Source organism: Pleurodeles waltl, chromosome 9 (genome assembly GCF_031143425.1).
Source record: "Pleurodeles waltl isolate 20211129_DDA chromosome 9, aPleWal1.hap1.20221129, whole genome shotgun sequence".
Lineage (NCBI taxonomy): Eukaryota > Metazoa > Chordata > Amphibia > Caudata > Salamandridae > Pleurodeles > Pleurodeles waltl.
The window spans coordinates 626,006,792-626,022,717 of NC_090448.1; the positions used below are offsets into that span (position 1 = coordinate 626,006,792).

At 44.3% G+C, this 15,926-nt stretch overlaps 1 protein-coding gene across 1 annotated transcript in view; it reads right to left on the minus strand.

Moving 5' to 3' along the window:
* The window catches only part of TMEM160 (transmembrane protein 160), a 40,024-nt gene that overhangs the window by 9,502 nt on the left and 14,596 nt on the right, over positions 1 to 15,926 (minus strand). The window lies entirely within an intron of this gene.

Genomic DNA, 15,926 nt, shown 5'->3' on the forward strand with positions numbered 1-15,926 from the left:
GAAATATAAGTTAAAAAATCTTTGTCCAATCTACGGAAATGAAATCCCACTTCAGTTCCGGGGAAAAACAAATTACATTCAGCTTGAAAATCAAAAATCAATACAAGAAAATTCACAAAGAGGAATGTCTATGACAACCAGATTTGGTGGTGGTAGGAAAAGCTATTACCCAAAAACAGTGGTACCTTGATCTAATGGGCATGCACAGGTGTGCAGACTACATACTAATATAATGCTACACTCCAGACAGTCCTTTAATAGTGTGGCAAGCTTAAGAATTGAAACATAACTGATTAATTACTGAAGGGAAGTGGGCATCTGTATGCAAAAGAGGAATAGAGAGGAACATGAGTAATGTATCCAGTGTCAAGGTACATACATGTGAAGTTAAGTATAGTAAACGAATTGTATTTATACAGCGCTTAGTATCTCTGTTGAGGCGTCACATTGCTTTTCAGTGACTAGCACGCTACTCCGGACCCTAAAAAGGATTAGTATAGTAGGGAAATAAGAGTTAAACTGAGCAGTAGACATGCGAGTTGGTTAGCTAGAGTGAATAGGATAATGGAGGGATACATGAGGGAAGAGTCCAGAAAGTGTTATTTGGGAGATCATAGTAGCAGGATAAGGTTTGAGAGGAGTATAAAGAGAGATGGAGGTGGGAGGAGTCTCTGTGATTAGGGAGATCATAGTGGTAAAATGAGGTTGTGGATGAGTCAAAGCAGGGATGCTTTTCAGACATGCAAACTTTCAACTGCATACTTGGGGCAATGAAAAAGGGCTCCATAGATGGGACACGTTTCAACAAAATATATTTTGCAAGGCCTCCTCATAAGAATACACAAAGACCCATAATTTCTCCATATATACATAGCTACAAGTAGTCTGTGGCATCTTACTCTCCTCTCAATGAAGAGCACGGATAGCCTTATCCATTCTTAGAACAGAATCGTAGTCTAAGTGTGTTTTGTTTGGGAGCATTTGGCTGGTGACTTCTCTCCTGTTGGTTTGATCTGAATAAAGTGCTTCTACTGCATTTTGGAAGTCCTCTTCTTCTATTCATTGGGACGAGCAGTGAACTCCCAATGGTAGGGGAGTGTCCAAATGATAACAATAACAGTCTGTACTTCCTGCATCTAGAGTTTTAAGGGTAGCCAGAAATCAAAACTGAAAATAATTTTAAACTAACAGCAGACCATATCTACCACCGCACATCTGTGTTACAAATATCAGCACTGGTCTGTTGAGTTTTATTTTTCTCTAACGAAACTTAACAGATATAAATATTCAGTATCGTGCATGTGCCTAATGACTCATTAGTGAGCAGTGCATGAACGTCCTTAGTGTAGAGCTGTCATCACCTGTGGGCCTTCACAGCTTCTGCTTCTTAGTACCTCAAAAACAAAAGGATATTTAGGGCTGCGTACAAAGTGAACTTAGTGGCACCAAAGTCTTCTAGAGAAGCGATGGACGAGTCAGCCTATGGGGCAGCCAGAAACACATCTGAACGAAGTACCAATGACAATTAAAAACACTACACAAAGAAGAATGCTTGGCTTATAAAAAGAAAATACATTTTAAATTATATAAATATTAACCGGGTACTGTATAGCCTCTGCATTTTCTGCTAAACTTCATTAATGAGTTACAAGTCATTATCATCAATTTACTACGGAAGGAATAGTTGCACCATATGCATTCTTAAGCACTCCAGGTAAACCATTATTCATTTGGGAAGACAGAAAGGAGGATTCTGAGGCATATGCTGAGGCATTGGAGGGAACAGATTTACTGCATCTAGGAAATTAACAATGCTAAAACATTGTTTAGGCATTGGAGGACTAAGCATAGTAAAACATCCTCAGCCACTTCCTGAAGAGGAAGAAGTAGTTTTAGATGGATATGATACTGCAGTAAGGAAACTGGATGCAAACTTTGGTAGATGAAAAAATGATGTGGTGGTGAGATGTAAATGTTTAAAGAGGACAACGTCTGTGTCTATCTGTAGAAAATTATTTAGCTGCCCTGAGACTATTGGCAGCTCCAATTCTAAATCTTTCTTGAATGAAATGTTGCAAGATCAGTTGGTGAAGATGGCCTACAGCAAGAAGGTACAAGAAAAACTACTAAACAAGAAGAACTTAACATCGCAAAGAGCAACTGACATGGTACAAGGAGCAGAAAGTACCACCAAAGGCCTGAACAAGAGGTCAACTACCAAAGCAGAAAGAAATGCTGCAATACAAAGAACTAAGTTCAAGAGGAGCCCGAAGACGCATAAACAGCTGATATATGTGAACAGTACTGCCCAAGATGACAAAGAAAGTTCACATTACTACAACTGTAGTTTGAGAGGTATCCTTGCCAGTAACGAAAACTGTCCTACAGTGACAAATGCAGGAGGTGTAAACTAAAATGACATTTCTCCAGAGATTTTAGAGGCAGATCAAAATATTTTCAGGGAAGGTCTAGACGTTCAGTAAATAATGTAGTGGAAGAGCAAGGAGATAAAGTAACAGAAGAATTCATTTTTCTAATAAGCAAAGTGGCAAATGTTGATCGAGACAATCTATTTTGTTCCATTAAGAATGAGGATGAGTAAGTGCAAGTGATGGTAGATTCAGGTGCTCGGTTTATGCTGATCGGCAAAGAACACACTGCCAAATTTACAAAGTTTTAAATCCTCTTGATGTAAATTTAGCACAATCTGGGAACTAGTCCATTGATTTGCTGGTATACAAGGAAACATCACTTGAATTCAAGGAGTACAATTCAGTCTAAGGTATACATTGCCAAGGATGTTTCTTGTTTGTTGAGATGGCCCTCAAACAAAGGAATGTATTTATTAATCGTTATCCAGTCCATACAGACCAAGTGTTGGGCGGAAAGGTGAAGGTAAATACTTTGCAGGGTAAAGGCTGTGAGGAGATGTTACCTGCAGGATTCAGTTCCTGCAGCATTCAGAAAGGATTTGTGTTTGCTTAAGGGGCACGTGCACAAAGTCATCCTTAAGAGTGGTGTGATACCCAAGACACACAAAGTTGGAGGTGGTTCATTGGTTATGAAACAACCTTGGCGTAAAGAATTACAAAAGGTTAGGTACAGAGGACACGACTGAAGAAACCGAAGCACTGGAATGGTTGGACTCTTTGATACTAGGAAACAAAATCTAGCAGTGAGATTTGTTTCGGAGTCGATTTGGATGGTTTGAACTCAGCAATCTGGGTGGATAGACATCCTCTCTCGAACACTGGGGAGCTGCTGATGACAAAAAAAAAGGATGTGAGGATTTACCACACCTTAGACTTGTCGTCAGCATACCATCAAATATCTATTCACTCAGATTTTCAGGCTGTTGACTTCTTTCATCATTCTTAAAGTGGCATGTAGGTACAAACATGCCATTTTAGAAACCCTTGGCTTGGATTGTAATTCAAGGAGCCATGGACCAACATTTTAAGAATAAGTTCAACGTTACATACTTCCAGAATTACATAATGGTATTTGAAGAGACCTTTGAGACACAGAGCCTGATTATGATGTGGACGGTGTATTACGAGCAGTGTGTAAAGCACTCTTTATACACAGTTGGGAATTACGTGTAAGGGTATTTAACGCATCCAATAATGATCAGATGCATTAAGCTCAAGGCAAGTAAAGATTTCGGCAGGTCACACCTCCCCACATTTAACAGAAGAAAAGCACATAGTTTTTACCTTATCATGGAGATTTTGGTATATTAAACACCAAAATGTGCATGTTAGTACCTATAATCTTGTAATAGGTGCTATTTATTGCACTGGATAAATAATGTAACCCATGGTAGTGTTATTTAACAGGTGTGCCAAATAGCACCTACACACGTAATCAGGGCCAAAGTAGGGCCTTTAATTCGGTCTAAGAGGTACTTCAGAACAGTGGATTAACAATTAAGAAGAAAAAAATGTAGAATTGGTGTGCACTGGGTCGAGTACCGTGGTCACTAGTTGGATAAAAATGAGTCATGCCTACTGAAGAATCTCCTTCATCACAAAGAGCAAGGAACAATTGCGATGATTATTTGGGATTATGGAATATTATTCTCAGTTTATTTCAATGTTTGCAGACAAGACTAAATGCATGCATAAAAATATGCTGAAGGAGACATTTAATTGGTGCTATTAGAGTGAGAAAATGTAGTGAACTGAAAGAGAGTATTGCCACAGCTCCAGCACTAGTCGTTTGACACCCAGAATAAAACTATCATTAGTACTGAGGTTAGTACCACTGTGTTGTGTAATGTTCGATTACACTCTGGCATAATAAGTAGGTTACCACTTGTGATGCTATTAGTTTTGTTTGACCAATGACTGTGTTTCACCACTGCGCATATTAGTTGCTTAATGTTCACCAGTAGCACATTATATGTTTTGTTCAGCCTAGCCGCCTATTGGCTTTGACATGGCATTAGCCATTACTTTCTGTATCCAGTTTAGCCGCCTATTGGCTTTGACATTGCATTAGCCATTACATTCTGTATTCTGCCTATTGGCTTTGACATGATATTAGACATTGCATTTTGTATTCAGCTCAGCTGCCTATTGGCTTTGACATGATATTATATATTACATTTTGTATTCAGCTTAGCTGCCTATTGGCTTTAACATGACATTAGACATTATATTTGATATTTAGGTTAGCTGCCTATTGCCTTTAACGTGGAGTTAGACATTGCAGTTGAGAATCCAAGCTGTATTTTTCCAAGCTGTGTTTTTTCCACAAGATGAACCAAACTGTTTTTCTCACACCAGACTAGACCTGATAAGAGAGGGTACATTTGGTGTTTTCCTTCCTGCTCAGGCTTGGGAAGAGGAGGAGTCTAGGAGATCTGGCCAGTCTCCAAAGGCTTGCGTAGTTTTCCCAGGTCTGAGAGGAGGGGGCACGCTTTTGTAACGGATGGCTCGGGGCTTCAGAGAATTAGATTGAAATCTGCTGGACTTCAGGCTGGAACTTGGCGCCAGTTGCCAGTCTCCTGTGTGGGTAGATAATCTCTTTCTCGCAGTTGACCAGAGTCATCAACTTGCAGACCCCAGAAAGATGAAGCTGTAAACAGTTTCTCACACGGTGAAGTATTTGTTTTGCTTTGCATTCAATATCTTATCAATATCATATATATATATGACCTGCTGTGTACATTGCAAATGAGATATATTTTGTTTTAATGCTGTGACTACTTTTGTGCTTGAAATCTAATAATTCGTCCCTCAAGAACTTGTGGGTGGGGAAGAATTAACAACAATAAAGGTCTTCTTTGAACTCAGAAGTGCATTCTTGACATGTTCTGTAAGCTCTAATACGAGATAAAAAGGAAAGCAGAACATTTTGGTACCAGAAGTGGGGCAGGGTCGAATTATAGATTTCTACGTGCACAATTTAAAAGTGTAATTGTTTTTTGTTGTTTGGAGAATTACAGAAGCACGGCAGACCATGTTTGAAAATGCATGTGTAGTTAAACTGCATGATGGTGCTGTGAGAAACATGTTTGTTTGTTGTGATAAAGCATATTTAGAAAATGTGCCTTTTGAGAGCAGTGATGTTCCTTTTGTTTTTGACAGAAGGGTTTGGATACTTTTATCTGCTTACAGAGAAATGCAGGAGAAATGTAGGCAGTTGGAACATGAAAATAAGAATTTACGTGAGCAAATTAGCCAGAATACATTAATTCAAGAGAATGCTGAAAGTTATAAAAATGCTGTTTTAGAAGAATCTTTCTTTTCCCATTCCAGTAATGAGGGGGTTAAGACAGCTTCCAGCTACTCTGAGCCTCCGTGTGAGCCCGTTTTTTTGGCAGTCAAAGTGCATTCCTTAACTGATAACACAGAGAGCGATGCTCAGAATGTGATTTACGAGTTACCGTTGCAAAATGAAGTAAAACGAAAGATTTTAGAGTTTTTTACTGTTTGCATTAAGCAAGAGACAACGAGTTTCATTAGCTTGTTTGATTTTTGGAAACTGAATAGCCCTCATCTGAGTGAAATCCTAACACTTTGGTATATGGTCACTGGGAAAAATATTATGCAGCTGCGCGCTTGTGATTTGGCAAATGAAATAATTCAGACTTTGGGTTTCTGCGCAGTGCAAGAGGGAAACACTGATTTACATGTAAATCAAGAACAGGGGAAGAAGGGAGTGCCCCTAGCTAGGATCATACACTGGATCTGGTACATGCAAGACAGGGCTAAAGTACCACAGGTAAAAGAGTCACCAGTGAAATTGAGTGCACCATTTGAATTCGTGTCCACTGAGGATAAAAAGCATGTTTGTTTGACTAATGATTTATTGACTGAAATGTTATTTTCTGGCACAGGAGAAGGAACAGTGTTGTACAATGTGTGTCAAATTTTAAAGCAAGAGCTAAGTGAGATGTGTCATTTTTACACGGATTCTTGGTTCACTGCCAATGGTTTAGCCGTTTGGTTTTCCACATGGCTTGCACCTAACTGGTTCAATTCCCTTGCAGATATTAAAGAGAAACATTCAGAGAGAGAAGTGTTCACCCAGAATTCTGACTTAGTGGGGATGGCTAAGTGAGTGCACCAGAAATGTGAACAGCTGAGAGAAAAAGACACTTACAGGTGGGCAGAGATGAGAGAGATGCACATTCCCCTAGATTTGATGAAAACTGTGCAGCACGCACAAAAGCAATCTGTCATGCAAGCAGTCATAGAGCAGTTGGGGAGAGGAAAGTTACCAGAACAGAAATGGCAAATTGATCAGGTTTTAGGGAGAGTGATTGCTGCAGATTACCAAGGAGAAATCAAAATTATGCTGATAACTAGAAAAGAATCTGATTCATTCATACAAATTGGAGACAGAATGGCCCAACTTGTCAAAAGTGCAGTGAATGGAGGTTTGGTAAAGAAGGAGTCTGCCCCAGCCCTTCTGACAGTGCAAGAAAAGGGAAGCTGTGGTGCAGCAGATAAAAACCTCTGTGCTAAGGTGTGGGTTGAAGACCCAAGTGACCCTCCAGAACCTGCAGAAATTATAATAAAGGGCCCCAAAAACATCCTGCTGATTATAAAACAGGGAAAGAAAGAGGAAGGGTACATTTCAAATGACAAATGTAATTTGGAAGAAAAGTCATACTTTTTTCTTTTGCAGATCCTACCACGGTTCGCCACTGTCCCTGAGTGTGCTGTGTGGCCCCCCTTCGGGTGTGTGCGTGTGTGGTCGGGGAAGGGACCTAACCCCCAACCTGAACCTGACTGAGTACAGTACAAGCACCATGGATCCATTTTGCGCAAATGGCGCCTTCAGTTCAAGTTCAACTTGTTTGATTGCATTCTTCCACTGGAACTAAGCAACCTTAACAGTTAACTGTCTGTGTTTTCTCGTATGGAACTCTGACTTTCACTTGCCTTCCTGCAAACCTTTCAGGTGGACCGTGCACCTTTACATGAGTAGTACTCATGCTACATCAAATTGCTATTTTAGAGACATTATAATCTCATTCAGAGTATAAAAGTTTCAGTCTTTTCTGTGTAGATGTATCTGATGTGAAAGGTTATGAGATCTATATGTTAATCCACTTCCATTGCTTTGATCATTCAAATCTGATTTGCTGATAATTTTGTTTTTGTGCGGATGTTTTTTTTTTTGTTTTTGTTTGAAACAAGAGATATGTGAAACAAAAATTCATTGGTCAAAGGGTGGAATGTGATGCTATTAGTTTTGTTTGACCAATGACTTTGTGTTTCACCACTGCGCATATTAGTTGCTTAATGTTCACCAGTAGCACATTATATGTTTTGTTCAGCCTAGCCGCCTATTGGCTTTGACATGGCATTAGCCATTACTTTCTGTATCCAGTTTAGCCGCCTATTGGCTTTGACATTGCATTAGCCATTACATTCTGTATTCTGCCTATTGGCTTTGACATGATATTAGACATTGCATTTTGTATTCAGTTTAGCTGCCTATTGGCTTTGACATATTAGACATTGCATTTTGTGTTCAGCTCAGCTGCCTATTGGCTTTGACATATTAGACATTGCATTTTGTATTCAGCTCAGCTGCCTATTGGCTTTGACATGATATTATATATTACATGTTGTATTCAGCTCAGCTGCCTATTGGCTTTGACATGACAGACATTATATTTGATATTTAGGTTAGCTGCCTATTGCCTTTAACGTGGAGTTAGACATTGCAGTTGAGAATCCAAGCTGTATTTTTCCAAGCTGTGTTTTTTCCACAAGATGAACCAAACTGTTTTTCTCACACCAGACTAGACCTGATAAGAGAGGGTACATTTGGTGTTTTCCTTCCTGCTCAGGCTTGGGAAGAGGAGGAGTCTAGGAGATCTGGCCAGTCTCCAAAGGCGTGCGTAGTTTTCCCAGGTCTGAGAGGAGGGGGCACGCTTTTGTAACGGATGGCTCGGGGCTTCAGAGAATTAGATTGAAATCTGCTGGACTTCAGGCTGGAACTTGGCACCAGTTGCCAGTCTCCTGTGTGGGTAGATAATCTCTTTCTCGCAGTTGACTGGAGTTATCAACTTGCAGACCCCAGAAAGATGAAGCTGTAAACAGTTTCTCATACAGTGAAGTATTTGTTTTGCTTTGCATTCAATATCTTATCAATATCAGATATATATATATATATATAACCTGCTGTGTACATTGCAACTGAGATATATTTTGTTATAATGCTGTGACTACTTTTGTGCTTGAAATCTAATAATTCGTCCCTCAAGAACTTGTGGGTGGGGAAGAATTAACAACAATAAAGGTCTTCTTTGAACTCAGAAGTGCATTCTTGACATGTTCTGTAAGCTCTAATACGAGATAAGAAGGAAAGCAGAACACCACTGCATGTGCATAAGGACCATAAAAGGAAGCAGTGAAGAATTACTCTACGACTGCGAGAAAGCTTTAGCATCTTGGTGGTGGCCAGGCCTCTGCAAGGATTTAAGTGGTTTCTGCGATTAATGGATGATTACAGAGTAGAATACTTTCTGGGCAAAATTGTTTTAAAAGATTGCCTCACACCTGTCTGTGGAAGATGTTTAGGTTAGTGAATTGATTGATGAAGGAGTCACGATTGCTAGCGGGTGTGTAATAATGGAAGGTCCCATTTCACAGTATGAGTGGGTGGCTGCCATGAAGGATGATGTGTTGGGTGAGGTCAAGTATTTGTAGGTGGGATGGCCTAAAAAGAGTGGTGCAATTTCTTTGCAGCATTTTATTAAATACATGTTTAAGTAGACTGACTCTGCTGGTTCCACCCGCTTTCGTCTGTCACCCCTTTACATGCAATTTATGGGTTCCCAGAGTAAAAATTTTAATTCCAGCACTGCCTGCAGCCCTGCCAAGTACCACGCATCAGGAGCCAAACTAATTTATCTTAGGTGTGGTGTCCGGATCACAACATTAAAACGTATTAGACATGCATTTGCAGCACTGTGACGCCCTGTGCGAGTTGCGCTGAACAATAACCTACTTTCAGGCACCAAGTTCTACACTGCTTATAAATGCACTCTGAGCTGCCTGCTAACTGAAATACACTGTAACATCCCTCTTTAATTAAAAATAAATCAATTACAAATGTGCCACATAAAAGTCAACACAAAAGTGTTAACTTTTGGTGCAGCAGGCCAATACCACGTGGTTTCATTGAGGTCCGCCTTGGGTGTAAACAAATAAAATGAGGATCCAGCAGTGACTACCTTTATGTGGATCCAGGGGCAGTAACTTGCCTGGTGTTTTCTGGCAAGGCGCCACCTATTATGTGGCAGTGATGGTGGTACTAGAGATGGCAGGTATGAGTTTCCGTACAGTGCCTGACAGAGTGGCACATCGTGTGATTCGTACATGACCTCCATGCTGCTTAATGCTGCAGATTAGTTCACGCTCTGGCCCCCAGTCAAGATCATGTTTTCCTGGTTCTCTTGATGAAAGCGAGTCAAATTAATTCACATGCGGCATTCAATGTTTGTTAGGGCACAGACAGACTTGTGTGATCCAGACAAACACTGCGCCACCCGTGGTTTTAAAGACAAGGCTCAGTTGACCGCCTGTGAATGTCGGCAGTAAGGCTCATTCATTCCTTCCATCTTCAGGACACTTCCTTTTAGTTCTGGGCCAATTTTCTGCCATCTTCCATTACCTGGCTCACAGCTACAAGCAGGACGCAGTCCTTGCCTGAATTGAGGCAGTTAACATACAAAGTCCGTAGGGTGTCTAAGTTCAAAGACTAAGTTTAAAAAAAAATAATGATAACTGAGCACTGCCCCTCCCACCCTCTTGCCACTGGCGTGTGTGTGGCAGAGGGGTGAAGGGGGGTGGGGGGAGAAGGGGGTTACTAGGTGGGATCAATGCATCAGGCCATCAGAACTGCTTTTGTTCAAGTATCATCCTGGCTGGGGGTAGCTGCACCCAATACCTTAATCAGACCTTCCAGGATTTTGTGATTTGCAAACGAGGACATCGTGTGGCCAGGGATGGAAAGTGATTTCAAATTTTAAGTAATATCTGAGGTTCATCCATCTCTCCTTTTAGGTGCAGTAAGGAGCTAAGGACCAGACGTATCAAAGGTTTTTACCCATCTGTGTCTATGGGAAAAAGTATTTGTACATATGGCCCCAGATGAGGTGCACGTGGCCTGAGAGACATAGGGTAAAACCCACATGAGCAGGGCCTGGGCCCGGCTATAATCTACTGAAACACTGGGTAAATTTCAACAGGTGGGGGTCTGGAGTGGTCCCCTTGGTCCTCTCTACCCACTGTCAATTTGAGGAGACTGTGAGCCCTTGTCTCTCCTTGCAGGACAGTACCTCTGTGCACCGCAACTCTTGCAGCAACCAAGACTCTCCTGCTCCAAGGGATCTACAGGCTCAGAATAGTCCCAGCCCCCAGCACTTCATCCATGCAATGACCATTTCTCCTCTGCTGCTCCAGCGACTTGGGACTCCTCACCAGGTATGCTGATTGGGCCTCACTGCAACTTACTGTGCCTGCTGCCAGTGGGTTGCTCGTGGGGGCTGCAAACTCGCCTTGCAACATTGTTTCCCTGGCTCCTTCCAGACAACTGCATTATTTCCATGACTGTGCATCCTCTGGGGCCGGAAGGGTGCTACATGAGAATCACCTCAAGCCTTACTATGACAGGGCTGACATGACCCCCTACTCACGGCCACTGATAAAGGCCCGGAAGAAAAGAGTGACCTTCTCCCTGACCTCTTCTCCCGCAACAGAGTAGATGGTTAAGTAGAGGGAGATATTCTTGCTGACTGCCTCTCTGAACAACAGAACGGTGATTGCAAAAATCTCCTAAGTCAGTTCTCTGCACTGTTCTCTGTGACCCCTGGTCAAACCACATGGTGTGAACACACCACTGACACAGGTGACAGCCTGCCTGTCAAAAGCAAAATATACAGGCAGCCTGATCACATCAGGGAGTGCATCAAAGAAGAAGTGCAAAGGATGCTTGACCTAGGAGTTACTGAGCCTTCAGACAGCCCTTGGGGTAGTCCTGTAATCCTAATACCAAAACCCCACTCTCAGAATGGCAAAAAAGAGATGAGAATCTGTGTGGACTAGAGGGCCTCAATACAGTCACGAAAACTGATTCTCATCCAATAGCTAGGGAGAATGAGCTGATAGATATTCTACCTGCTGCCACGTATCTTAGCACCTTTGATTTGACTGCTGGATACTGGCAGATCAAGTTACCAGAGGATGCCAAACCCAAAACAGCATTCTCAACACCTAGTGGGCATTATGACTTCACAGTGATGCCCTTTGGGTTGATGGATGCCCCTGCAACATTTTAAAGGTTGGTGAACAAAGTCCTCAAAGGCCTGGAAAGCTTCAGTGCAGCTTATCTTGAATGGCATAGCTTTCTTTAGCTCCACCTGGGAGGATCACCTGGTCCACCTTGGAAATGTACTGGAGCCTCTACAAACGGAAGGCCTCCCTATCAAGGTATCAAACTGCCATATAGGGCAGGGTAAAGTGGTTTATCTGGGCCACCTGTTAAGTGAAGGCCAGATCCAGCCACTACAGGGCATAATACAGACAATCCTGGATTGAATTGCCTATACTACTCAGACTCGTTAATGCATTTCTAGGCCTGCCTGGGTACTATAGGAGGTTCATTAAGAACTATGGCTCCATTGCAGACACTTTAAAATGACCTCACATCCAAAAGGATGCTGAAGAAAGTTTTGTGGAGAGCTAGCTGTCAAAAAGCTGTTGATCACCTGAAACAGGAATTGTGCTCTGCTCTCATTTTAAGAAGACCTGATTTTTTCAGGCAGTTCATTGTACAAGCAGATGCTTCTGAGGTAGAGATAGGGACAGTACGCTCTCAACTAAATGATGAGAGCCATGATCAACCTGTAGCTTTTATAAGCAGAAGGTTGACCCCCAGGAAAAAATGCTGGTCAGCCATTGAGAGGGAGGCCTTTGCTGTGGTCTGGGCCTTGAAGAAGCGGAGGCCATACTTGTTTGACACTCACTTGATTGTTCAGACAGACCACAAGCCCATCCTATGGCTTAAACAAATGAAAGGTGAAAATCCCAAATTGTTGAAGTAGTCCATTTCCCTACAGGGAACAGACTATAAGTGGAACACAGACCTAGGAGTAACCACTCCAACGCATATGGACTCTCCAGATATTTACACTTAGGCAATGAAGGCTCAACTGGGCAAGATTAGTCTTATTGTCCTTTGTTTGGTGTTTGGGAAGGGAGGGGGGCACGTTGTGTAGGAAATTACCCTCTTTTTGGCATGGCTATCCCCACATGGGCTTAGACTGTTTTCACTGGGAGCCTGCTAACCAGGACCCCAGTGACTGTGCTCTCCTCCCTTCAAATGTGGTTACCTTGGACCTTTGTGCATTTCACAACTGGTATACTGGTGTCCCTAGTATATGGTACTTAGGTACCCAGGTCACTAAGACGCCAAGGGTCCCCCAAGGGCAGCAGCATGTAATATGCCACACATGGGAGCCTATGCAAAATGTGTCTGCGGGCCTGCCATTGCAGCCTGCCTGAAAAGGTGCATGTATCCTTTCAACACAGGTCACTGTAAGTCACCCCTATGGTAGTCCCTTCCAACCCAAAGGGCAGGGAGCAGGGCCCATGTGAGGGTACCCTGCATGAGCAAACTCCAGGTCCAATGCACTGGACTTCGTAAGTGCGGGAAAGCCATTTCACCTGTGTACTGGCCACAGATCACCTGTGGTCCAGCTACAGAATGGTAACTCTGAAGCTAGGCATGTTTGGTGTCAGACACGTCTGAAATCATACCCCAATACTGTTGCCAGTATTGGCTGCATGACTCCATGCACTCTGGGGGCTCGTTAGAGGACCCCCAGTATTGCTCCTACCAGTCTTCCAGGGTTTGCGGCTGCAGCCTCTCAGGCAGGTTTCTGCCCTCCTGCTGCTTGACCAGCTCATGCAGATGAAGGCAGAACAAAGGATTTCCTGTGGAAGAGGGGAGGCAACACCCTCTCCCTTGGAAATAGGTGTTATAAGGCTTGGGAGGGGTAGCCTCCAGAAGCCACCCATTTGCTTTAAAGGGCACAGTTGGTGCCCTCCTTGCATAAACAGATGTGCACAAGCCCAGGGAACCCCGATCCATGCTCCAGTGCGAAACTGGACAAAGGAAAGGGCAGTGACCACTCCCCTTTCAATGACCACCACAGGAGGGTGCCCAGAGCTCCTCTAGGGGCCACCCGATTCTGCCATCTTGAAAACAAGATGTACAGAGGCCCTTGAGAGCATATGAGTGGCCAAGTCAGGCAGGTGACGTCGGTGACCCCCTGTGATAGGTAGTCACTGTGCAAAGCGACCAAACCCCCTTTTAGGGACTCCCTTGTGGGTGGGCCCCTGGATTCGGCATGCAAGACTCCACCAGGACTGCTCTGCATCATCTACTTTTGTTTCTGGACACCAGAAACGCACCTGGACACTTCAGGAACGAACATAACTGCAACTCCCGAGATGACCTCGCCTTGCAACATTGTTTCCCTGGCTCCATCCAGGCAACTGCAATATTTCCATGGCTGTGCATTGTCTGGGGTCGGCAAGACTTCAGCTGCACCAAGAAGCAAGAACAAATCTCCCTTGGAGTGAAGGAGTCACTCCCCTGCATCTGCAGGCACCTACAGCAATGACGTCCGGCTGCGTGGATCTGATCTCCTCTGGAACTGCGTGGATCCTGCATCACAGGTGGTGGTTTGGAGTAGTCTCCCTGGTCCTCTCTACACGCTGTCCATCTTGGGAGATGGTGAGTGTTAGAAATGGGGTTTCTGGTTGGCTAGGGTATGCACCTCAGCCAGGCAGAACCTGCCCACTCTAGTCAGGGCTTGGGAGTTACACATCCAAGATAACCCCTGCTCACCCCCTTGGTAGCTTGGCACAAGCAGTCAGGCTTAACCTGGAGGCAATGTGTAAAGCGTTCGCACAACACCCAACACACGTGACGCAAAAGGTACACCACAAAGTAAACACAACACTGAGCTATGTAAAAAAATAATCTGTATTGCACAAAACATAATTAGAACAACATTGCACGTAAGTAATACCCTGCTACCTTAGCAGTCGTCAGAAGGTTACACAAGTCACTAATACTCTGCACGAATATGCAGTTGTCACATTAGAACACGCAAGTACTCAGGATTCTGCAACATAAGCAGTATTCAGGAAGCCTAGGAAAAAGGTATATGCACTTGTCATGAACAATTCCTAAATACCCATAAGGAACATTAGAGAATATACCACAAGTCATATACATACTTATCAGCTAGACATGCCTAGAAAAGGAACATTAGCACATATATGTAAAAAGAACACCAAACACAGGTAGGTACTATATGAGCCAAAGAACTTTGGATTATCATTACTCTTGGTCCCTTAGCAAAAAGAGTACCTGCTGGGATGAAGAGGTACTTCCAGTACCTAAGGAGGATTCTGGGGCCCCCGGCGCTCCTATGCGCCGAAAACAGGGGCCTCGCTAGTCTCCTGGAAAGGAGGGGCGATCTGCACCCTCGCCACGGAAGAAAAAGAACGGGCCCCTTTGGGGACCTGCGATCCTGGTGGGGCCCCCCGGCCTCTGACGGCCTTCTCCGAAAGGGGGGGTCCTAGAGGCCAAGCAACTGCCTTTATGGTGGGACGGGGCAATCATACCCCTTAGGCAGCGTACGGGGGGGAAAGGAACTTCCTTTCCGCACCCGGGCTCTGCGATGCGGATAGTTACGAGGTCTCACGGTGCGGGAACCTCCGATGAGGTCTCCTCCCGCCCGCGACCTCAAAAAGGCAGCCGCGGAGGTCGGGCCGCTCCGGAGGAGCTCCGGCCCGTCTCCTCCGGCTGAGGGTGGCTCCAACGTGGAGCGGAGTTCACCAGTGCCCAGGGGGCACGGGTCTAGGTCCGCGCGCACCGGGAGCACGACAGGTGCGGCTGGCTCCTTTCTGCGAAATCCTGTCAGTGCCCTGGGGTCACTGGGGGCAGCACGGTTCCGGCGCCCCCCACACAAAGGGAGCCGGGCTGCGGCGGTGATTCTATGTAGCAGGAGAGCGCTCACTGTAGTGCGAGGGCTCTATTTTACACCCGGGCTGCGGCGATGATGCTTTGCAACAGGAGAGAGCTCACTGAAGCACGATGGCTCTATTTTTCACGCGGGCTACGGCGGTGATTACAGCGGCAGGGAAGTGCTCCTCCAAGCGCGAGGGCACTCCTAAGAACTCGGTGCCGCGGCAGTGATTTCCCTTCAGGCGAGTGGTGCTTTAGCAAAGCACCAGGGCATCCCACAGAGCGCTTTTTACAGCGCTTTCTGTCCCAGCTGTAAGGATCGTGTCAGGGGTACAGCACCCTGCCCCTGGGAACAGGCCAAACACAAGGAGCACAGGGCTGGTGGGCCCAGCTACAGGCCAGCACAAGGGGTG